The sequence below is a fragment of the Pseudophryne corroboree genome, chromosome 2 (genome assembly GCF_028390025.1).
Source record: "Pseudophryne corroboree isolate aPseCor3 chromosome 2, aPseCor3.hap2, whole genome shotgun sequence".
Classification (NCBI taxonomy): Eukaryota; Metazoa; Chordata; class Amphibia; order Anura; family Myobatrachidae; genus Pseudophryne; species Pseudophryne corroboree.
This window is the reverse complement of record NC_086445.1, coordinates 332,107,529-332,131,642: the sequence shown is the minus strand read 5'-3', so window position 1 is coordinate 332,131,642 and position 24,114 is coordinate 332,107,529. Positions and strand designations below refer to the sequence as shown.

At 44.2% G+C, this 24,114-nt stretch overlaps 1 long non-coding RNA gene across 1 annotated transcript in view; it reads left to right on the top strand.

Moving 5' to 3' along the window:
- The first annotated feature begins 12,695 nt into the window (after nucleotides 1–12,695).
- LOC135050782 (uncharacterized) overlaps nucleotides 12,696–24,114 on the top strand; it is a 29,027-nt gene continuing 17,608 nt past the window's right edge. Inside the window, exon 1 of the long non-coding RNA XR_010241814.1 lies at nucleotides 12,696–12,777. This is a non-coding gene — a long non-coding RNA (uncharacterized LOC135050782). The remainder of the gene's footprint in view (nucleotides 12,778–24,114) is intronic.

Below are 24,114 nucleotides of genomic sequence, written 5' to 3'. Positions count from 1 at the left end.
TCAAGATATGCGGAGTGGTTAGAAAATAACCTTGAAGTAATATTTTATATATCCCTGAAATTTTGTGTGTTGACTCCTCAGGCTGAGAGCACATTGTTTCAAAGGGCATTGTTCCAAAGGTCATTAAGGAACCTTGAAAGTCCTCCTTGAGAAGATATAACAACTGAAGATAAAATCAATAATCTCTTGTTAGAGTATTGGCGGATCCACTAATCACAGAGAAGGGTTTAAATTCACCATTTACTATTAAATAATAGATTATGTTTAACCCTGCCTTCTTCCAGCTAGAGGCTGTTTCCCAAGGTACCTGGGGGGAAATCAGGATTATCTAAAATGGCAGAAGTGAAGCTACAGTATATTGGAGCCTCATCCAAAGTGTTAGTGTGGGGCCTACTGACGGATGCATTGAGTGTTTTATTTTTGAAAGCCATGGGATGGCTTGTAGATTTAAATTTGAGGAGAAGTTCTCCAATTCATTGTGGCTTTTTTAAATCCGGTCGGGACCAATCCATAATCCTTTTTTACAATGAAACAAATGACTGTTTCTGTGCAGGGTAAATACTGGCTGCTTTATTTTACACTGCAATTTAGATTGCAGATTGAACACACCACATCCAAATCTAACTCTCTCTGCACATGTTACATCTGCCTCCCCTGCAGTGCACATGGTTTTGCCCAACTGCTAACAAAGATCCTGCTGCGATCAACTCAGAATTACCCCCAAAGTGCAGTATTTTCCACCTAAGTGGAAAGGATAGCACTCACCAGACTTTCTTAAACTAGTTTAAAAAGTAGATGTTTATTTGAAATACACAGTTCCAAAAATAAAGATTTCGTGAAGGTTCTCACTAAAACAATGCTCACCAATGTTTCGGTCCTCTATTGAGACCTTTGTCAAGGTAATAGCCAGTCACAACAGTCATAATAGTCAGCTCCGACAGCAACTGGAGTTCCCGTAGATGGATTGCTGTCGGCAGTGCCAGATTAAGGTCCACATGGGCCTGGAGCTGACATTTATGAAGGGCCTATTTTGTGCCACCGCAGGGGATGTGACCATTGCCATGAGGGTGTGACTAGATATGTGGGGGTGTGGTCTGCACAGGGGGTGTGGTCTTTGCCATGGAGTATGACTAACGCCTACCTCAAAAAGCCTAAGTTTCATTCCTCTAGTTGTAGGACACACTCCCCATCCCTGAATAGCAGCAGCCAGCAGGTCGTCCCTGATAATTTTTTATTATTATTATTATCCTTTATTTACTGTATGTGGAGCCACAAGGGTTCCGCAGCACCCAATTACAGAGTACATAAATAATCAAAACAATAAAACAGTGACTTTCGGTTGAAGACAATATAGGACAAGTACAGGGTATATAGACATAGCTATATCAGCAGATGACACTGAAATAGGTATTAGGGTGGCAGAAAACCGAGGGATTTGGTGCCGTCGAAAGGAGTATGAAGTAGTAGATAGTTTAAGTAAGAGAAGGAAAGCACAAGAGGAAGAGGGCCCTGCTCATGAGAGCTTACCTTCTCACAGACAGAGGTGATACAGACGGGATAGACAGTGAGTGTGAAACAAAGGGTTAGGATGAGATTTTTCTGGGTTTGGTGAAGTGGGTCTTAACAGCCCATTTGAAGTTTTGTAGAGAGGTGGAGAGTCTGAGGGGGAGAAGTAGAGAATTCCAGAGATCGGGAACAGCATGTGCAAAATCCTGCAGGTAGGAGTGGGAGGAGGTAATCAGCAGGCAGGAGAGGCGGCGTGCATTATACTAAGCTTTTATTCCTACATATTATACACAGATACCTCTCTACCTACAGAGCTCACTACCTAACACATGTATCACATAGATACTGGGCACTTGTCCACAGAGCTCACAATCTTACACACATATCTCACAGATACTGAGCCTTCAACATCCCCAGAGCTTACAATCAAATACTGAACATGTCATCACACATACAGTACCTAGTACTAGCGCCCAGGATTTACAACTAGCACATGTGCCATTGACCATCTAAACTTTTGTCCATCGGTTTACAATCTAGCAGCAGCATAATCCAAGGTCTCACTGATACTTGTATCTTGTTTTAAGAGCTAACAATCAAATGTCACTCGCTCCCCACCTTGTTATTCCATTACACAGGTACCTTCAAAGAAATCTCACCTACAGTAAACTTGCCACCTAGTATGTATTAGTGATGTGCACCGGAATTTTTTTCGGGTTTTGTGTTTTGGATTTGGATTCAGTTCCGCGGCCGTGTTTTGGATTCGGACGCGTTTTGGCAAAACCTCCCTGAAAATTTTTTGTCGGATTCGGATTTGTTTTGGATTCTGGTGTTTTTTTTACAAAAAACCCTCAAAAACAGCTTAAATCATAGAATTTGAGGGTCATTTTGATCACATAGTATTATTAACCTCAATAACCATAATTTCCACTCATTTCCAGTCTATTCTGAACACCTCACACCTCACAATATTATTTTTAGTCCTAAAATTTGCACAGAGGTCGCTGGATGGCTAAGCTTAGCGACCCAAGTGGCCGGCACAAACACCTGGCCCATCTAGGAGTGGCACTGCAGTGTCAGACAGGATGGCACTTAAAAAAATTGTCCCCAAACAGCACATGATGCAAAGAAAAAAAGAGGTGCACCAAGGTCACTGGATGGCTAAGCTAAGCGACCCAAGTGGCCGACACAAACACCTGGCCCATCTAGGAGTGGCACTGCTGTGTCAGACAGGATGGCAGATATAAAAAATAGTCCCCAAACAGCACATGATGCTAAGAAAAAAAGAGGTGCACCAAGGTTGCTGGATGGTTAAGCTAAGCGACCCAAGTGGCCGACACAAACAACTGGCCCATCTAGGAGTGGCACTGCAGTGTCAGACAGGATGGCACTTCAAAAAATAGTCCCCAAACAGCACATGATGCAAAGAAAAATGAAAGAAAAAAGAGGTGCAAGATGGAATTGTCCTTGGGCCCTCCCACCCACCCTTATGTTGTATAAACAGGACATGCACACTTTAACAAACCCATCATTTCAGCGACAGGGTCTGCCACACGACTGTGACTAAAATGACTGGTTAGTTTGGGCCCCCACCAAAAAAGAAGCAATCAGTCTCTCCTTGCACAAACTGGCTCTACAGAGGCAAGATGTCCACCTCCTCCTCATCTTCCGATTCCTCACCCCTTTCACTGTGTACATCCCCCTCCTCACAGATTATTAATTCGTCCTCACTGGAATCCACCATCTCAGGTCCCTGTTTACTTTCTGGAGGCAATTGCTGGTAAATATCTCCACGGAGGAATTGATTGTAATTCATTTTGATGAACATCATCTTCTCCACATTTTCTGGAAGCAACCTTGTACGCCGATTGCTGACAAGGTGAGCGGCTGCACTAAACACTCTTTCGGAGTACACACTGGAGGGGGGGCAACTTAGGTAAAATAAAGCCAGTTTGTGCAAGGGCCTCCAAATTGCCTCTTTTTCCTGCCAGTATACGTACGGACTGTCTGACGTGCCTACTTGGATGCGGTCACTCATATAATTCTCCACCATTCTTTCAATGGTGACAGAATCATATGCAGTGACAGTGGACGACATGTCAGTAATCGTTGGCAGGTCCTTCAGTCCGGACCAGAGGTCAGCACTCGCTCCAGACTGCCCTGCATCACCGCCAGCTAGTGTGCTCGGAATTCTTAGCCTTTTCCTCGCAGCCCCAGTTGCGAGAGAATGTGAAGGAGGCGCTGTTGACGGGTCACGTTCCGCTTGACTTGACAATTTTCTCACCAGCAGGTCTTTGAACCTCTGCAGACTTGTGTCTGCCGGAAAGAGAGATCCAACGTAGGTTTTAAATCTAGGATCGAGCACGGTGGCCAAAATGTAGTGCTCTGATTTCAACAGATTGACCACCCGTGAATCCTGGTTAAGCGAATTAAGGGCTCCATCCACAAGTCCCACATGCCTAGTGGAATCGCTCTGTTTTAGCTCCTCCTTCAATGTCTCCAGCTTCTTCTGCAAAAGCCTGATGAGGGGAATGACCTGACTCAGGCTGGCAGTGTCTGAACTGACTTCACGTGTGGCAAGTTCAAAGGGTTGCAGAACCTTGCGCAACGTTGAAATCATTCTCCACTGCGCATGAGTCAGGTGCATTCCCCCTCCTTTGCCTATATTGTAGGTAGCTGTATAGGCTTGAATGGCCTTTTGCTGCTCCTCCATCCTCTGAATCATACAGAGGGTTGAATTCCACCTCGTTACCACCTCTTGCTTCAGATGATGGCAGGGCAGGTTCAGGAGTGTTTGCTGGTGCTCCAGTCTTCGGTACGCGGTGGCTGAATGCCGGAAGTTGCCCGCAATTCTTTGGGCCACCGACAGCATCTCCCCTGTCGTTTTTTAAATAATTCTGCACCACCAAATTCAATGTATGTGCAAAACATGGGACGTGCTGGAATTTGCCCACATGTAATGCACTCACAATATTGGTGGCGTTGTCCGATGTCACAAATCCCCAGGAGAGTCCAATTGGGGTAAGCCATTCTGCGATGATATTCCTCAGTTTCCGTAAGAGGTTGTCAGCTGTGTGCCTCTTATGGAAAGCGGTGATATAAAGCGTAGCCTGCCTAGGAATGAGTTTGCTTTTGCGAGATGCTGCTACTGGTGCCGCCGCTGCTGTTCTTGCTGCGGGAGGCAATACATCTACCCAGTGGGCTGTCACAGTCATATAATCCTGAGTCTGCCCTGCTCCACTTGTCCACATGTCCGTGGTTAAGTGGACATTGGGTACAACTGAATTTTTTAGGACACTGGTGACTCTTTCTGAGGTCTGTGTACATTCTCGGTATCACCTGCCTAGAAAAATGGAACCTAGATGGTATTTGGTACCGGGGACACAGTACCTCAAGCAAATATCTAGTTTCCTGTGAATTAACGGTGGATACCAGAAACACGTTTAACACCGCCCAGGCTGCCAAGTCCTGAGTTATCCGCTTTGCAGCAGGATGACTGCTGTGATATTTCATCTTCCTCGCAAAGGACTGTTGGACAGTCAATTGCTTACTGGAAGTAGTACAAGTGGTCTTCCGACTTCCCCTCTGGGATGACGATCGACTCCCAGCAGCAACAACAGCAGCACCAGCAGCAGTAGGCGGTACACTCAAGGATGCATCGGAGGAATCCCAGGCAGGAGAGGACTCGTCAGACTTGACAGTGACAGGGCCTGCAGGACTATTGGCTTTCCGGTCTAAGGAGGAAATTGACACTGAGGGAGTTGGTGGTGTGGTTTGCAGGAGCTTGGTTACAAGAGGAAGGGATTTAGTTGGCAGTGGACTGCTTCCGCTGTCACCCAAAGTTTTTGAACTTGTCAATGACTTCTGATGAATGCGCTCCAGGTGACGTATAAGGGAGGATGTTCTTAGGTGGTTAACGTCCTTACCCCTACTTATTACAGCTTGACAAAGGCAACACACGGCTTGACACCAGTTGTCCGCATTTCTGTTGAAATAATTCCACACCGAAGAGGTGATTTTTTTTGTAATTTGACCAGGCATGTCAATGGCCATATTAGTCCCACGGACAACAGGTGTCTCCCCGGGTGCCTGACTTAAACAAACCACCTCACCATCAGAATCCTCCTTGTCAATTTCCTCCTCAGCGCCAGCAACACCCATATCCTCATCCTGGTGTACTTCAACAGTGACATCTTCAATTTGACTATTAGGAACTGGACTGCGAGTGTTCCTTCCAGCACTTGCAGGGGGCGTGCAAATGTTGGAAGGCGCCACCTCTTCCCGTCCAGTGTTAGGAGGTCAGGCATCGCAACCGACACAATTGGACTCTCCTTGGGGATTTGTGATTTAGAAGAACGCACAGTTCTTTGCTGTGCTTTTGCCAGCTGAAGTCTTTTCATTTTTCTAGAGGGAGAATGAGTGCTTCCATCCTAATGTGAAGCTGACCCACTAGTCATGAGGAACATAGGAGAGGGCCTCAGCCGTTCCTTGCCACTCCATGTCGTAAATGGCATATTGGCAAGTTTACGCTTCTCCTCAGACGCTTTTAATTTAGATTTTTGGGTTATTTTACTGAACTTTTGTTTTTTGGATTTTACATGTTCTTTACTATGACATTGGGCATCGGCCTTGGTAGACGACATTGATGGTATTTCATCATCTCGGCCAAGACTAGTGGCGGCAGCTTCAGCACGAGGTGGAAGTGGATCTTGATCTTTCCATATTTTACCCTCCACATTTTTGTTCTCCATTTTTTTATGTGTGGAATTATATGCCAGTAATATATCAATAGCAATGGCCTACTGTACCGTACTGCTATATATTATATACTGGTGGTCAGCAAAATTATGCACTGTCCTCCTACTACTGCGCACAACTAAAATGCACCACAGGTATTGATGGATAGTATACTTGACGACACAGAGGTAGGTAGAGCAGTGGCCTAATGTACCGTACTGCTATATATTTTATACTGGTGGTCAGCAAAATTATGCACTGTCCTCCTACTATATATACTGCGCAAACTTAAATGCACCACAGATATGGATGGATAGTATACTTGACGACACAGAGGTAGGTAGAGCAGTGGACTTCTGTACCGTACTGCTATATATTATATACTGGTGGTCAGCAAAATTATGCACTCTCCTCCTACTATATTTACTGCGCAAAACTTAAATGCACCAAAGGTATGGATGGATAGTATACTTGACGACACAGAGGTAGGTAGAGCAGTTGACTACTGTACCGTACTGCTATATATTATATACTGGTGGTCAGCAAAATTATGCACTGTCCTCCTACTACTGGGCAAAAAAACTAAAATACACCACATGTATGGATGGATAGTATACTTGACGACACAGAGGTAGGTAGAGCAGTGGACTACTGTAACGTACTGCTATGTATTATATACTGGTGGTCAGCAAAATTATGTACTGTCCTCCTACTATATATACTGGGCAAAACTTAAATGCACCAAAGGTATGGATGGATAGTATTCTTGACAACACAGAGGTAGGTAGAGCAGTGGACTACTGTACCGTACTGCTATATATTATATACTGGTGGTCAGCAAAATTATGCACTATCCTCCTTCTACTGCGCACAACAACTAAAATGCACCACAGGTATGGATGGATAGTATACTTGATGACACAGAGGTAGGTAGAGCAGTGGCCTACTGTACCGTACTGCTATATATTATATACTGGTGCTCAGCAAAATTATGCACTGTCCTCCTACTACTGCACACAACAACTAAAATGCACCACAGGTATGGATGGATAGTATACTTGACGACACAGAGGTAGGTAGAGCAGTGGCCTACTGTACCATACTGCTATATATTATATACTGGTGGTCTGCAAAATTATGCACTGTCCTCCTACTACTGCGCACAACAACTAAAATGCACCACAGGTATGGATAGATAGTATACTTGACGACACAGAGGTAGGTAGAGCAGTGGACTACTGTACCGTACTGCTATATAATATATACTGGTGGTCAGCAAAATTATGTACTGTCCTCCTACTACTGCACACAACAACTAAAATGCACCACAGGTATGGATGGATAGTATACTTGACGACACAGAGGTAGGTAAAGCAGTGGCCTACTGTACCATACTGCTATTTATTATATACTGGTGGTCAGCAAAATTATTCACTGTCCTCCTACTACAGCGCACAACAACTAAAATGCACCACAGGTATGGATGGATAGTATACTTGATGACACAGAGGTAGGTAGAGCAGTGGACTACTTTACCGTACTGCTATATATTATATACTGGTGGTCAGCAAAATGATGCACTGTCCTCCTACTACTGCGCACAACAACTAAAATGCACCACAGGTATGGATGGATAGTATACTTGACGACACAGAGGTAGGAAGAGCAGTGGACTACCGTACCGTACTTATATAATACTGGTGGTCACTGTTCAACAAAAATACTGCACTGTCCTCCTACTATATACTACAATGCCGCACAGATATGGAGCATTTTTCACGCAGAGAACGTATATTACTGGTGGTCACTGGTCAGCAAAACTCTTCACTGTCCTCCTACTATATAATACTGGTGGTCCCCAGTCCCAACAATAAAGCACACTGAGCACAGATATTTTCAGCACACTGAGCACAGATATGGAGCGTTTTTCAGGCAGAGAACGTAGATATTTTCAGCACACTGAGCACAGATATTTGCAAGCACACTGAGCATAGATATTTGCAGCACACTGAGCACAGATATTTGCAGCACACTGAGCACAGATATTTGCAGCACACTGAGCACAGATATTTGCAGCACACTGAACTCAACTGAGAGAACGCTGCACACGTCCTCTCCCTATCTCCAATGCACGAGTGAAAATGACGGCGACGCGCGGCTCCTTATATAGAGTACGAATCTCGTGAGAATCCGACAGCGGGAGGATGACGTTCGGGCGCACTCGGGTTAACCGAGCAAGGCGGGAAGATTCGAGTCCGCCTCGGAACCGTGTAAAATGGGTGAAGTTCGGGCTGGTTCGGATTCCGAGGAACCGAACCCACTCATCACTAGTATGTATCACACATCCCCAAAATCATATAATACCCCTTTCACATCGCAAACCCGGTTCAGATCCGGGATTTGAACACGGCTCCGACCCGGGTAAGAGACGTTCACATCGCAATATTGACCTGAGTTATTCGCGGGTTATTGCCGTGTTGGTGTCTTTTTGCACAACCCGGGTCACCCATGTTAAAACCAGTGTGATGTCATTTTAAAAGGACTTGACTGGTTCCCAGTTTTAAACAAGAAAGGGAGGGGGCTGGGGAATGCTCACAATGCACCAATCATGGCCGACAGAGCACATGTCCCAGCACAGAGCCCGGAATTCATGATTGTCTCAGCTGTACTGCTGCTGGATTCATGATTCGCATCCCTGACTGTACCCGTTATCTGCTGACATATTTCCTCTTCACCCCTGATCCGCAGCAATCCCTGACTTCCTCATCACTCATTTTTGCCATGGCTAATGAGGTCCAAAGGAGTGCAGAACAGGACCAAAGGAGTGCAGAACTGTGCAGATTGCTTTCAAACACGTATGGTCACAGTGCAGTACAGTAAACAGACCTCAGCTGACTACAAAATGCCAATCAGCGCTATTGGTTCAGAGCCAGGTCGAATATACCGGGACTGTAGCTTTTTAGAGCACAATAATCCGAGTCCGACACGTGTTCAACCCTTCTTTTAAGCCGGGGAGAAATACCGGGTTGGCTGCCCCAGGATATTCAGACTGGCGCTTTCACACCGCACCTCTACCCGGGTTGACTCGGCAGCAACCCGGTAAAAAGAGTAAGACGGATTATTTTGGCGATGTGAAAGGGGTATAACATGATGCAAAATTCTGAATTAAGGGGCATATTCATTATCTCTAAATTTTCATAATTTTATCAAATTGTCATTTTTTTCATGAAACCTCATTCATCAAAGCTGTAACAGAAGGAGATATGACTAACATCTGCTTTGTTACAGCCTGCTTCAATAATTTCTACACTCCCCATACTATAATATGGGGATGTAGAAATTAGTACATTCATCAAACCCCGAAAAAGCATTTTATTCAGAGTTTGATAGTGAACTGTTCGCCATCCTGAGATGGCGTTCAGTTTCACGAAGGAGCACAAGCTTGTGTGTTTCCTGTGCCGCTGCCAGCACAGTGGCAAACGCAGAATTTGCATGGGGGGTTTCCAGAACAGGGCGGAGCCAATAACGGGGGTGGGGACTGAGGTGACCAAGTATATGCTGGGTCCGTAAAACTAGTGTGTCTGTGTGTGTGTGTGTGTGTGTGTGTGTGTGTGTATATATATATATATATATATATATCTACACACACATATATATATATATATATATATATATATATACATACACACACACATACATATACACGGGTGGTCTTCAGTATGCTGGCGGTCGGGCTCCCGGCGACCAGCATACCGGCGCCGGGAGCCTGACCGCCGGCATACCGACACTTATTCTCCCTCGTGGGGGTCCACGACCCCCCTGGAGGGAGAATATAATAGTGTGGCGCGCGTAGCGTGGCGAGCGCAGCGAGCCCGCAAGGGGCTCATTTGCGCTTGCCACACTGTTGGTAAGCCGGCGGCCGGCCTCTCGGCGCCGGTATGCTGGTCGCCGGGAGGCCGGCCGCCGGGAGATCGTAGTGAACCCATATACACATATACATAGCATATTAAACATGCATACATATATATATATATACACACACATACAGTACACATATATATACACATGTATATATATATATATCATATGTGTGTGTGTGTGTTTATATGTATGTATATACATGTGTATATATGTAGGCACATGGATATATATGTACTATAATTAAAATAAAGTAAACTTTTATTGCACTTGCAAGTGCCACCAGGAAGACAGCAGGCTGCAGAGGACGCTAGACAGTCATTAATAATACTCATGCAGCTAAAAAAACTCGGACACCCCCCCTGGGTGCGCAACTGCAGCACATAGCAGCGGTCCTGCTGCTGTCTTGTAGATTCAACTCCCCTTCCCTCCCAATATATTCCCGCCGGCCCTAGCTGTCTCCCTGCCCGGGGGTTGTGCAGCCTCCTCCACTTCAGCTTCCCTCCCTTCCTGCCGGCGACAGTCTCAGCTGTCCTGCAGGTGCGTCCTCCACCTTCTAAAATATTATTATCTGCAGTTAGGGGCAGTGGGGGGGGGGGGGTTTGACCGTGGGGTACAGCTCAGCTCCGGGGTCTGCAACTAGGAGGAAGTCCTTATGGGCGCCTAAGCTGCAAGGGAAAAATATAACTTTTCCGAAAAACTGCTTCTCAAAAATAGTTTTTCAGAAGTGGTATTTATATTAGCGCGGCATGATGAATATTGAAAAAACTGTGAAATGAGTGAGAATTGAAAACTAAAATTTCTCATCTCAAAATTTTTTCATGATGAGTATGCCCCATATAGTGCTGGTTCCTTTCCCACAGAGCTTGCAATCGCAGAGATTGCCTTCTCACCTGGGAGGGGCGGGGAGTTGAGACGGGGTCCCCCCATAGAAGCTGCTCCATGCTCTCCCAAAACTCTTCTCTGCTGCCGAAGTTGGGCCTGAGACATCAGAGCTCCTTCCCACTAAACCAGGGCTGGACTTTTAGTTTGACTGCAGAGCTCAGGCTCTCGCCTGATAAGAAGCAGCCCTGTCACAATCACGCGGGCCGCCTTCACGGAACCGAGGGTAACCACAGCTCAACTGCCCCTGGTACGCTGGTGGTGTGGCATCACACTTCATGATGTTGCACAGCACGTAGGAGGAGCTGGGAAACTGTGAAGCGCAGGGAGAGCTTATAAAGCCTTCTTCTGCACCACCAATTTTAACAGTGTTGCTGGCATTTGAAGAACCCTGTGCGGGGTCAGTCTTCGGCTGGATGGAAGGGGAAGAGATCAGCTGTGGTGCTAGTGAGCGGGACCTCAAGTGGCTGCTGACAGCAGGGGCTGAAGCTGTGCTGTGAGCATCAATGTACCCGGACGCATTGTATATAGAACAGTAATGCATACATATACATAGTATACATATAATATATACACACACACACACATACTATACATGCATAGGATGCAGTCAGCATACTGGCGTTCGGGATGTCGGCAATTGGAATTGCGATGATGGAATCCCAACATTGGTCGGAATGCTGGTGTCGGGATCCCGACATGGATAAAAATGCCAGCGCTGGAATACCGACTACTGGCTCCCCGTACGTAAGTATGGCAAGGCTCCTTAGTGTCAGGCCGCAGGAGGGAGGGGGGAGGTTTAGGTTTAGACTGCGGTGGGAGGGTTAGGAGTAGGCTGTAGTGGGGTTAGGTCTAGGCTGCGGGGGGAGGGATGTTATGCACCACCGGGGAGGGTTAAGCTACAGGGGGAAGGGTTAGCTTTAGGCTACGGGTGGGGGGGGGGGTTAGGTTTAGGCAACACTGGGAAGGGTTACGGTCAGGCTGCGGGAAGGGAGGGTTGGAGGGGGAGTAGATGAGTATTAGTATACTTACCTTGCAGGTTTCTGGATCTAGCACGTAGGGATGCCGCTGTCGGTATTATGACCGCTGGCAACCCAAACGCCAGGATCCCGATACCATCCCTGCATGCATATTTAGTGTGTGTGTGTGTGTGTGTGTGTGTGTGTGTGTGTATATATATATATATATATATACATACATACATACATACACACACACACACACACACACACACACACACACACACACACACACATAGAATACGCATACATAATATACATTTATATGCAGAGTACATATTGTATACATAGTATAGAGATATCTGTACACGTGCTGCTATAGAGCAGGGTGGGTGTTACAGGAGGGGCTGCTACTGTACATCCAAATGGTAGAGATGGAAATTGTAGGTTTTGGTGAGGGGGGTCATGCTTATAAAAGGGATTATCCTGTACAGTACTATACACATTTATAGTGTATGTGGGACACACTGACAGGTGACTTACCATTTTTCCTGTGTTAAACTGCCTACAATATCATCCTTCATTCAGCCTGCTGTCAGTTGGTGTGTGGTGGTGGGGGTGTCTGTTCTCTGATTGGCTGAATGACTGTGTGTGATGTGTCACTCAGCCAATAGGAGCACAGCACACACTGCTGAGGAGTTCCTGCACTGATCAGGAATCTCCTCAGCGTTACAGCAGAGCGCAGCAAAGCCTCAGCAGCTGGAGTAGTGAAGTAGTAAGTACCGTATACAGCTCAGCTTGTCACCGGCCACCATCCCGACCCTGTCTTGGCCACACCCCCGATAGTGGGAGGAGTTACAGAGCAGTGGGCCCATCTGGGATTAACCTATATATATAGAGAATTTATCAAGGGGCCCAGACCATGCACTAATGGTTAGCCAAGCCTCTAAGAATGGGCCCCTAGCACCACATTTCCCCAGTGGGCCCACACTGATCTCTTGGCTCAGTTTCTTTAAGAAAGGGACATGATTTATGTTAACAGTTGTGCAGAGTGAAGTAAGGATTAGGATTCCTAAATAATTTATATGGAAGTGCAGTATTCAGAGCTGAAATCAAGTTTCTAGGTAAATTAATGCTCAGAGCCATGTATTTCCCATAATTAATTTTAAAACTGGATAATTTTCCGAAGCGAGTAAATTCTTCCATGAGGTTTGGAAGAGAGATTATCGGATTAGCTATGACCGCTAATAGGTCACCTGCAAATAAAGCTAAACAATGATTCACATTACCAGTTTCCAGACCAGCAATATTAAGGTTACTTCTTATTGTTCTAGCCAAAGCTTCCATACATAGAACTAAGACTAAAGGTGAAAGAGGACGTCCTATATGAGTGCCGTTAGATATTTTAATTGTCCCTGAGAGTATCCCATTCACCCTAACCAAAACCAATTGAGCCCGATACAACGCAAGTATTTTCTGTAGAAATATTTCACTTAAGCCTAGTCTTCTAAGGACCATTTCCAGTCCACCCGATCAAAAGCTTTCTCAGCATCAGTTGAGAGAAGCATCAGAGGGGATTGTATGGACTGAGCATGTGCTATTATATCAATACCTTTAATGGTATTATCCCTCGCCTCTTTGCCTGGGACAAATCCAACTGAATCAGGATGGATTACATCTGGTAAAAGAGGATCTGTCACAACCCGGTCCAGTTTGCCCTGCCGATGGGTCACTTACCCCTCCTGCCGCATGCAGATTCGCTCCATCACAAAGTACCTGTGTCCGCTGTCACTTACAAGACATACAGGCTTCAGTATTTCCACAAGCTACATCAAAGCCTGACCTAGAGTACTGCTGTGCCAAGTCCCAATCACCTGACCGTGGTTCAGCCAATCGTTAGCCAGTATGATCTCTCTGCACCATCTGATTCTGCTCAGCCTATCCCAACTAGCCATGGGGTATATGTTCCGGTTACTGGCTCTCAGTCTTCGCTAGTTCATTGTCTAGCTCAGCTCTAGCTGAGTGAAGTCAACTGTGTTTCCCTGCAGGTGCAGTTTCTTTCCTAAGTATTGCACAGTATCGTTATCCAGCTCTACACCTGTGAAGGCCTTTCCTTTGGCTGCACAGGTAATCTCATCAAGCTCCTGACTGCTGGTGCCAGCCAGCACCTGAGATTCCAGCCTTTTCCAGTTCCCTGGATCCACTCCGGTTATTCACAAACTACCATCCTGTTCAGTGTTCAGTTTGCATCCAGTCCAAGTCATCTCAAGAGTGCTTCCTAATCCAGTTCTACAGTGACTATCCAGTATGAAAGCTGGTTACCACACTGCTAAGGTCAGCCACTCCACCGTACTGGACTGCAGCTACAAGTAAGGAGAGTGTTGTACATCATTACTGTATCATCCCAGTGTTAGTCTAGTTACTACTATCACACTCTCCTCATACATCATCCATTCACCAACCCCAAAACCCTTGGTGGTCTAGTGGTCACGATCCGGCATTTTCTTGCCGAGACCCGGGTTCGATTCCCGGCCAGGGTATGGTATTTGCAAGCTTACTTATACACCTCCAAGTACTTGCACAGAAATTTCCTGACTCCGGATTCACAAGCAAATACCAGTCTGACAGGATCAAGATAATTGGCCATTAGTTTTGCATAAAGTTTAACATCTACATTCAACAGTGGAATAGGTCTATAACTAGATGGGAGTGATGGGTCTTTACCCTCTTTGGGAATAACAGTTATATGGGCTCCAGGGGACTGGTCCAAGAACGGCACCCTCTCAGAGACAGCATTACATGCCTGGACTAAAAGTGGATACATTTATCATGAAAAGCCTTGTAATATGTTATGGGGAAACTGTCGGGTCCTGGACCTTTGCCTGCCAGAGAAGACTTAAGGGCAGCAAAAAGTTAATCTTGCTCAGGATGAAAGGCTGAGAGACAGATTGAAAGGCTGAGAAGCACAGAGTGGTGGGAGGGGCAGGCAGGGCTGTTTCTTGTTAATAATGTGCTCAGTGTAACTGCAGGGCCAAGAGTGAGTTGGGGGCACCCTATGTGCTTGCATGGCTGGCCCACTCCTAAAATTGTCCATGGGGGCAGGCTGAGACACATAGTGAAAGGTGGGAGACTGAGAGACACAGAATGAAGAGTGGGAGGCTGAGAGGCACAAGTGAAGGGTGGGAGGCTGATAGACACATGGTGAAGGGGGAAACGAAGAGACACAAAGTGGAGGTGGTGTGGCAGAGAGATGCAGACAGGAGATCGTAGTGTAGCTGAGAGACACGGGGGGTGATGGTGTGGCTGAGAGACGCAGGCAGGAAATGATGGTGTGGCTGAGGGAAGCAGATGATAGATGATGGTGTGGCATCATTCATTTGGTAACTATAAATTATTTTACTGTAAAGCTGCTTAGTGACATGCAGCAAATCTTACACTTAAGTTTGTCATTATTTTATTCACAGCAAAACTGACACAAAACATCCTAATATACAAGATGTGTTTGTATTCTGCTGTTTCCTACCTCCCCTAGCTTTTTAAAAATATTTTATGTTAATCTGGCTTTTTCAATGTACTGTATTAAATGCTGTTCTTGCTAGTGAAATATATTTTTTTCTGTGGTTCTGGCTATTTTAATGTATTTTACATGTATCTGGCTATTGCAATGTATTTCTTGTGGTACTGGCTATTTTATGTATATATATATATATATATATATATATATATATATATATATATGTGTGTGGATATAATGCTGATATGGTTAAAATGTTGTATGTAGCGTTTACCTTGTTCACATGCCAATGCCTGCATTCTGGGATTGATATAGTTAGGGTGAATTCCATGTACTCATCCCATTCAGCGCTCCCCCCTAATTTTTGCATTCTTATGCTTTGCAACTTGTACTAATGTAAAATAGTGGTAGCCATGCCCAATTGGTGGTCCTAGCCATGCCCAGTTGGTGGTGCTAGACATACCCCTCCGGTGGTGCACACCCTAATTACATGTGCTGAGCACCCCCATGGTGGCAATAATTTATAAGGCATGTTTTTTCCTTGTAAATGGTTGCCACTTTAAAAAAAAGTCTGAGTTCGGCCGGCATCCTGCACCTCTAGCCCACTCGGATGCATTACATCTGGTCCTAGGCTGGTAAAATGTTTGATGTGGAACGATTAAGTTGAGTTTACTGCTGTGCATTCTGGGATGGCTTCTAGGGAAAAATAACATTTACTTGACCACAGTGCATTCTGGTATGATGCCATTATAGGACCCATGATTCCAGACCATGTAGGACCCCCTGGTATGTTCAATAGCCTGTTTATATGTCTGGGTGTTGTTTACGATCAGGTGGAATGCACATTTCCGTTATTTGTAAGGCATGCCACATCTGGTGGTGGGCCGAAGTTCTGAGCATACAGTAGTGTGCCAATGGTGGCTATTTAATGATTCACAGGTAACATGATAGTATGCTGCTATACATTATGGAATTTGTTACACTGAAATGCTGCTAGTTGTATGATGGTCTTGAAAAAGTTCTTGTATCGACCGAAACGTTGACACCTGCAATATATGTGAGCAATAACAAAACCCCTTTGTCTACTTTAGACTGCGGTAAGTGCCCCATTTTTTTTTACCAGAGTATATTGCTCTGGACCCTTGTGGAACCAAACCACAATTTGACGTGTGAGCTGTATACTTAAAAGGAAGCTGCCCATTATACCTCCATTGTACCTCCAGTTGAGAGAATTTAAAACAACTAGGCTGCATATGTAGCTCATGTGCTGCTTATCAGAGACCTTAGTTTGTATCATAGTAACCCTATTAAGTGCTTCTCTAAGACATACCATTTGTCTGAATGCCAGTTAATTCAATATTGGGAGTTCACACTACTGAACTAAACACCTCTGAGTTAATCGCTAACGACGAAATGCATTGGGTGATATGTTTCCATGAACAGAAAAGGGGGGCACAATGAGCTGTCATAGAGCTCACCACCACAAGGGGAGACAACTTATAACAGCACCTAACCGATGACGGCCATGATTTATGTGTGATGTGTGCTCCAATGTAAGGGTCTCATTGTAGACACAGAAAGAAAAGTGATTCTGCATCCTTATCTTCTTTTTCAGTAAAGGACTTTTTGACTGAACTCTTTAAAGGGACTATTTTGAACCTATATTACATTTATAAAATGTATAGTTTACACATGCATGTAATTATGTAACAGATGGGACTTTATGTTTATGACTAATTTATTTACAGTAGCTATTTAAAAAAATGCTCCTGACATACGGATTCGCAGTTCTGGGTATGTTTTGACTTATTCAGTATATCTCTTCCCTTGCAACTGAAGTTGTTATGTTTCATGGATTTCTAATTGAAGGGCCTGGAGAGTGTGGGGATGACTACCTGGATGACGTCCTACTTGCTAGCCTAGCATCTTCCTTCCTGTTGTTCCAGTCTGTGAACCATAAGTGTGCTTCTTAGGTGCTTGTCAGATCATACTTCATTATCACTCCTGTGACATAGGCCCTCATTCCGAGTTGTTCGCTCTGAGTTTTTCATCGCATCGCAGTGAGAATTCTCTTAGTGCGCATGCGCAATGTTCGCACTGCGACTGCGCCAAGTAACTTTACTATGAAGAAAGTAAGTTTACTCACGGCATTTTCATCGCTCCGACGTTCGCATTGTGATTGACAGGAAATGGGTGTTACTGGGCGGATGCACGGCGTTTTAGGGGCGTGTGGCAGGAAACGCTACCGTTTCCGGAAAAAACGCAGGAGTGGCCGGAGAAACGGTGGGAGTGCCTGGGCGAACGCTGGGTGTGTTTATGACGTCAGCCAGGAACGAAAAGCACTGAACTGATCGCACAGGCAGAGTAAGTCTGAAGCTACTCAGAAACTGCTATCTCGTTTGTAATCGCAATATTGCGCGTACGTCGGTCGCAATTTTAAGAAGCTAAGATTCACTCCCAGTAGGCGGCGGCTTAGCGTGTGTAACTCTGCTACATTCGCCTTGCGACCGATCAACTCGGAATGAGGGCCATAGTGTTTTGAAACAGATCGTAGAGGGATTCAATAATTGCTCAGTTACTGATTACCTTCTAATATTTTGGGGGATAGGTTTTGGTACCTGGCTCCCCAGGTGGTATTGGTAGGTGACCCCTGCCCCTGTTATGTTTTGCAGGTTAGCAGGCTTGCATGAAATGTTTTGCACAATGCACCATTGCTCTGAATCCCCTGAGAAACTATTGTGTTTTGCGGGACCTACTGTAAACAGAGCTATAGGGTTTCCCAAAGGAAATAGTATTGGACACAGGAGAGTATCTCCAGAATTGAGTAGGGTACTTTATACTGTAGTTCTTTATACTTTATGCCTAGTCCATTACTCTCCAAAAATGGGAGACAAGCAATATAGAACTATTAAAGGTATTGTCAGTATTTAAGACAAATAACCTTCTACCAATACAAAAAAACTGGGCTGCAATTGTCAAATAAGGGAACACTCTACAAAAATTGATCATTAATAATAAAATGCTTTTATTAAATAGATTAATAGCATCATAGAGATATGAGGCGGGCACTTTAGGTGCTTTGTGTTTTGGTTTTGATTCTGGATCCCTGCTCGTGTTTTGGATCTGGATATGTTTTACCAAAACCACCCATTTGGGTTTCGGTTTTGGATCTGGATGATTTTTGAAAAAACATTAAAATAGCTAAAATCACAGAATGGCACTGCAGTGGCAGACAGGATGGCACTTAAAAAAATAGTCCACAAACAGCACATCATGCAAAGAAGTAAGAGAGGTGCAATGAGGTAGCTGCATGACTAAGCTAAGCAACACATGTGTGCGGCACAAACACCTGGCCCATCTAGGAGTGGCACTGCAGTGCAGAGCTTTGATCTCTCGCCATTGTTATCTTTCTAAGGATAAAGGAGAGCGATAAAAGCTCCTCCCTAAGTTCCTGTATTCCAAATCACCGTACTTAGTATCTCTGTACAGCATGTTCTACTAGTGTACTAATTAGCACGAACAGCTTGTAACGTACAGTGGCAAGTTTAATCTTTCTATGTATAATGTTGAGTGTTAAAAGCTCCTCCCTAAGTTCCTGGATGCCAAATCACCATCCTTAGTATTTATGTACAGTATGTTCTATTAGGGTACTAATTAGCTGTTCATGCTAATTAGCCATTCACCGTAAACCCTGATTTATGTGAAACCTGTGAGCACCCTTCCGTTGAATGTTTTACAATGGATTACACAGAAAAAAAGAATTAATAAAGTTAATGTCAGGGAAAAAAATAGATTGGCATTTTGGGAATCGAACCCGGGACCCTCAGCATGGGAGGTGAGAGCCTTCACCACTAGCCTACGTCGCTGCATGGAAGATACAAAAGTTCATGTGTAAAAGTAATGCAAGCAGTGAGTCCTTCCCATTGGTGTTCGTGTATGCCATAAGGGGACTCGGACGCTCATTTAGTGCACTGTACATACTGTAAAGTCATTGAGCTACATTATTCCTTTTACATATTAGTTGTGTCTGCATACACAAATGTTCACACATTAGTTGCAACTGCATACACGTGTTTTATCATGTTCATTTGCGTCTGAATAAACTTTTTTTTTTTTTTACTCTCTCCATCTGACCATTGGTCACCATCTGTGTGTACACTATGCAGTACAGCACTGTATATTTTCATTACAGTCGTCACTGACCATTTGCCAGAGCTTGTACTGTAGAACAATCCACTGCTATTCGAACTAAAGTACTGGATTAGTGGAGCATTAGCCACCCAGTGGTGGAGATGTGTATTTCATGCTGAGTATCTAGTCACACCTCAACGCGCCTGTCCGTGATTAAACTCAGCAACCTAAGCTATCGCCTAGGCGTGACTAAACCTCCGTCTAGGCGCAGAAACAGTCAAGATAACGGAGGACCCATCTGTAGAAACTTTTTTTTCTTCATTTTTGCATACATTTTTTATTTCATTGCATTTTATTTTGATTTCATAGGCATATATAGATATTATTTTCTTTGTTTATGCATGCAGAAAATGAAAAATTACATTACCTTTGCTGCAAGGTGGAAAGCGAAAGTTATAAGACAATTTCATTATATTCAATATATTCCACATAACAAGGCATAGCATAATGTCATAAATATGTGAAACATTTCAAATAAGTAAATCCTGAACATCTGCTATTTTATGAAAAAAAATAATCATTTATTTTAGTTTTAATTTTTCCATAAAAGAACATCATTGAGATGTGATATTGTAGCTAGTTTCCTTGGTAGCAAATTGCAAATGTAATACAAAATATTCATCCATCTATTATGCATGCACGGAAATAAGCATACTTGTTTTAGAGAACTTAATAAAGTATATAATTTAGAAATGTAAAATGTATTTATTTAGTGCTATGCTATAAATAATTAGAGGAAATAGAATTAAGTAATATTTTATTTTAAGATTTCCTGATACTGTATTCATTTGTCATGTTACTATACATTTTCAATACAGTATATATAGTATAACAAATCTCTTACTACAAAAAATTACAAAGTAGAGGTTACCAGTTACTTACATTTAGTACTTTAAAGGATAGTTTCTACAGGAGGCTGTAAAGCCTTTCATACAGTAATATTTAGGGTAAGCATTACAGAAAATATGTAAACCTTGCAGAGAGCCTTATAAGTTTAACAGATTTGAGAGATTTGCCAAGTCATGCTGAAGAATGGATCTGATTATTCCATGTGACCATACCTGCGGCCATCTGTAAAAAAAAATTATAACGACAAGAGCAAACTGTTTAGGTGAATTCTACAGATGCCGCCTACTGTAGTCTGATTAGATGGACCTCGACAGAAAGCTTCATACTGGATACATATGAACAATCAAACTAAGGGGATAATTCAGAGATGGACACTAATTGTATTGCAGCTGAGTCTTTTTATTTAGCAATGATGCTAAACTATGCTACTGCAGCAGGAGGCGCTTTAGGGAAAAAAGAGGCCTACTGCCCGCATAGCAGATTCAAGTGCTACATCCCGGATCGCAGCATCATATCATTATTGCAACCATTGGTAGTGATGTTTGCAGCATCAGCCCTCTGTATAAGCCTAAGGCTTCTCATATTGGCTGTCTCATCTGCACTGCCAAGGCCAGTAGATCTGTGTCCATACCTCCCAACATTTCATTAAATGAAAGAGGGACACTTTAGTAATGCACGCAGCAGTGCCAAAAAGGGGGTATGGTCTATGAAAAGGGGCGTGGCTTCATGGCAGTGCGATTGCTGGTCACGTCCCCCATTTTTCGTCACTAAGGTGGCATGTCCAGCGCTCTATGAGCTGCTGCATGCCCCCTCTCCTTCTGTCTCTATTGAATAGACGCTGTGTCCCCCCCAACGCAAGACACTGCAGCCCATGGGTGGGACAGCGGGACAGTCCCAAAAAAACAAGACTGTCCCACGAAAATTGGGACAGTTGGGAAGTATGTATGTCGGAAGATGCAGACAGTGGCCTCAACACTTCCATAAAACAGGGATATGCTGTTCCCTCTCTGTCCAAAAAATGGCTGCAGCCTGTCAATCAAGCTATGCCTTAAGGGGCACTACGTGCGAGGATACAGGACCCATTCTGCACATGCTCAGAACAGGCCCTGCACATGTGCAGTCTACTTATCATCTCAGCTGTTTGCAAACCAGGAGGTGTGTGTACAACTATAAATCAGGATCTAAATCCTTCTTCATTTTAGCTCCTGTTAGTTGAGAGCAATAGTAGATGAGGCATGCATTTACCCTGTAATACATATACACATCAATCTCCTATTACAGGTTTAGTCTCCCATATCCAAAAAACCGATATCCAATATATTCAGAAATCCTAAATTTTTTTGAGTACGACTGAGATAGTGACACCTTTGCTTTCTGATAGTTCTATGTACACAAAATTTGTTTCATGCACAAATGTATTAAATATATTGTATAAGGTTGGGGGACATAGCCTCACTGGAGAGGGAGCAAGACGCTGGTGAAAAGACCGCCTTTTAAAATCTGCTCCTTACACTGCCTACGCCAGCTGTTCTGCCTCCTTTAGACCTCTCTTTATTCATCTGTGAGCCTGGGTGCTCTGGTGTGAGGATGCAGAGCCAGGGGGCCGATACTATGGCCTCCACGGGTTGTGGCCTGCACCGGGACCTACGGCCATGGTCGACATTTTCCCTGCCTGCTCGCCACGGAGCTCTGCTTATCGCTAATCCCGCTAGTGCTCACCGGGATCTGTGGCATTCACTCTGCCCACCTGGGGCTCCTCATAACTTCCCCCCAGAGTATCAGTGTACAGGGAATGAGTGGCAGGGACTCAGCGGGAGTGAGGGGAGATTCTGAGAGAGGACACGGCACCGCATGTCAGAAGCTCTGCCTGCGGCAGCCCGCCTAATGGTTGACTGGTGTCATAAAAGCTATTAAAAGGTCAATGGCATCTGGCCCTTCTCTGTCCTCACCATATCTCCCAGCACTTGTCCCTCCATATTTGTGATATAAGGGGATGATAATGAGAGCCCTACAGTGACTGTAATTGTGTGCAGCATTCCCCTCTGTTCTCAGTGTAAACTCTGTGGACCTCCATTTTGTGAACAATCATATTCCTCCTGTTCGGCTAACTCTCTCCTACCCACTCCTCTATTATTGTCTTCCTCTTGATTGATATTGCATATTTATTGCACTATAGTGGCACTCCAGGACAGTTGTTGATTTTAGGCATCTCTACCTACACTGCATTACTTGTAATGCTTCTCTCCCTAAACTCCTTTTTATTACAGACTCCTACTCCAGTCCATCACCACAAAGTGAATTCTTACTCCTGTACCCCACCATTATCCCGTGTATGTATGGCGGTCTGTATGCTTCTGGACACTTGTAATTATCTATATGTCATAGTGTCTCCATGGTGATGCTGCTGGTCGGATCACCGTGACCTTCAAGGAATTCCAACATTACTAATGTTTGTGATACTCTCTCAATTACATTGTCCAGTCTCCAACACTTACTGGAGGTGTTGCCTGCAACAACGGATACACACAGTTGAAAATGTAAGTCATCCAGGTTGATTACAAATGCTCTCCCTTCTGCTTGTTGATCTTGCATAGTTTCATAATGTAAATTTTCACCATCCACAGCTGGGATGTTACATTTATCTTGCATCCACTACTAATGTTGTACCGTTACCTCCCTTATGGTCTCCTGTACCTGTAAATAATATTATGGACAAATTCTGAAACTCCTCTGCACTGAAACCTCAGCAATGTAAGAGTGGGAACAAACGAGGAGAGCCGTGCTCAGAACCTGCATTGTCGTTGCCTTCTTCAGATTACTTGGATACAGCGGTGGATCTATCAGAATGGAGACAGGTGCACCCATAATCAAGTGGAGACTTCATTGAATTTTGGTTCTTTAAAATCACATTGTATCACTACGAGATGTGCACCGGAAATTTTGGGGGTTTTGGTTTTGGATTCGGCTCCGCGGCCGTGTTTTGGAATCGGACGTGTTTTGGCAAAACCTCCCTGAAAAATTTTTGTCGGATTCCGGTGTTTTTTTTCAAAAACCCCTCAAAAACAGCTTAATCATAGAATTTGGGGGACATTTTGAGCCTATAGTATTATTAACCTCAATAACCATAATTTCCACTCATATTCAGTCTATTCTGAACACCTCACAATACTATTTTTAGTCCTAAAGTTTGCACCGAGGTCGCTGGATGACTAAGCTAAGCGACCCAAGAGGGCGGCACAAACACCTGGCCCATCTAGGAGTGGCACTGCAGTGTCAGACAGGATGGCACTTAAAAAAATTGGCCCCAAACAGCACATGATGCAAAGAAAAGAGAAAAAGAGGTGCACTGTGGTCGCTGGACGGCTAAGCTAAGCGACACAAACACCTCAACATCAAAGGAATTATTTGTTCTAATCAATGGTATTATTGGTCCAAATCATTGAAAGAAAATGCCAAAATCACTGGAATCATTTGGTAAGATCACTGTAATTAATAATTAATTATAAATCACTGATATTAATTGGTAAAATCTCGCTATTGCCTGCCTAGTGAAGTGGA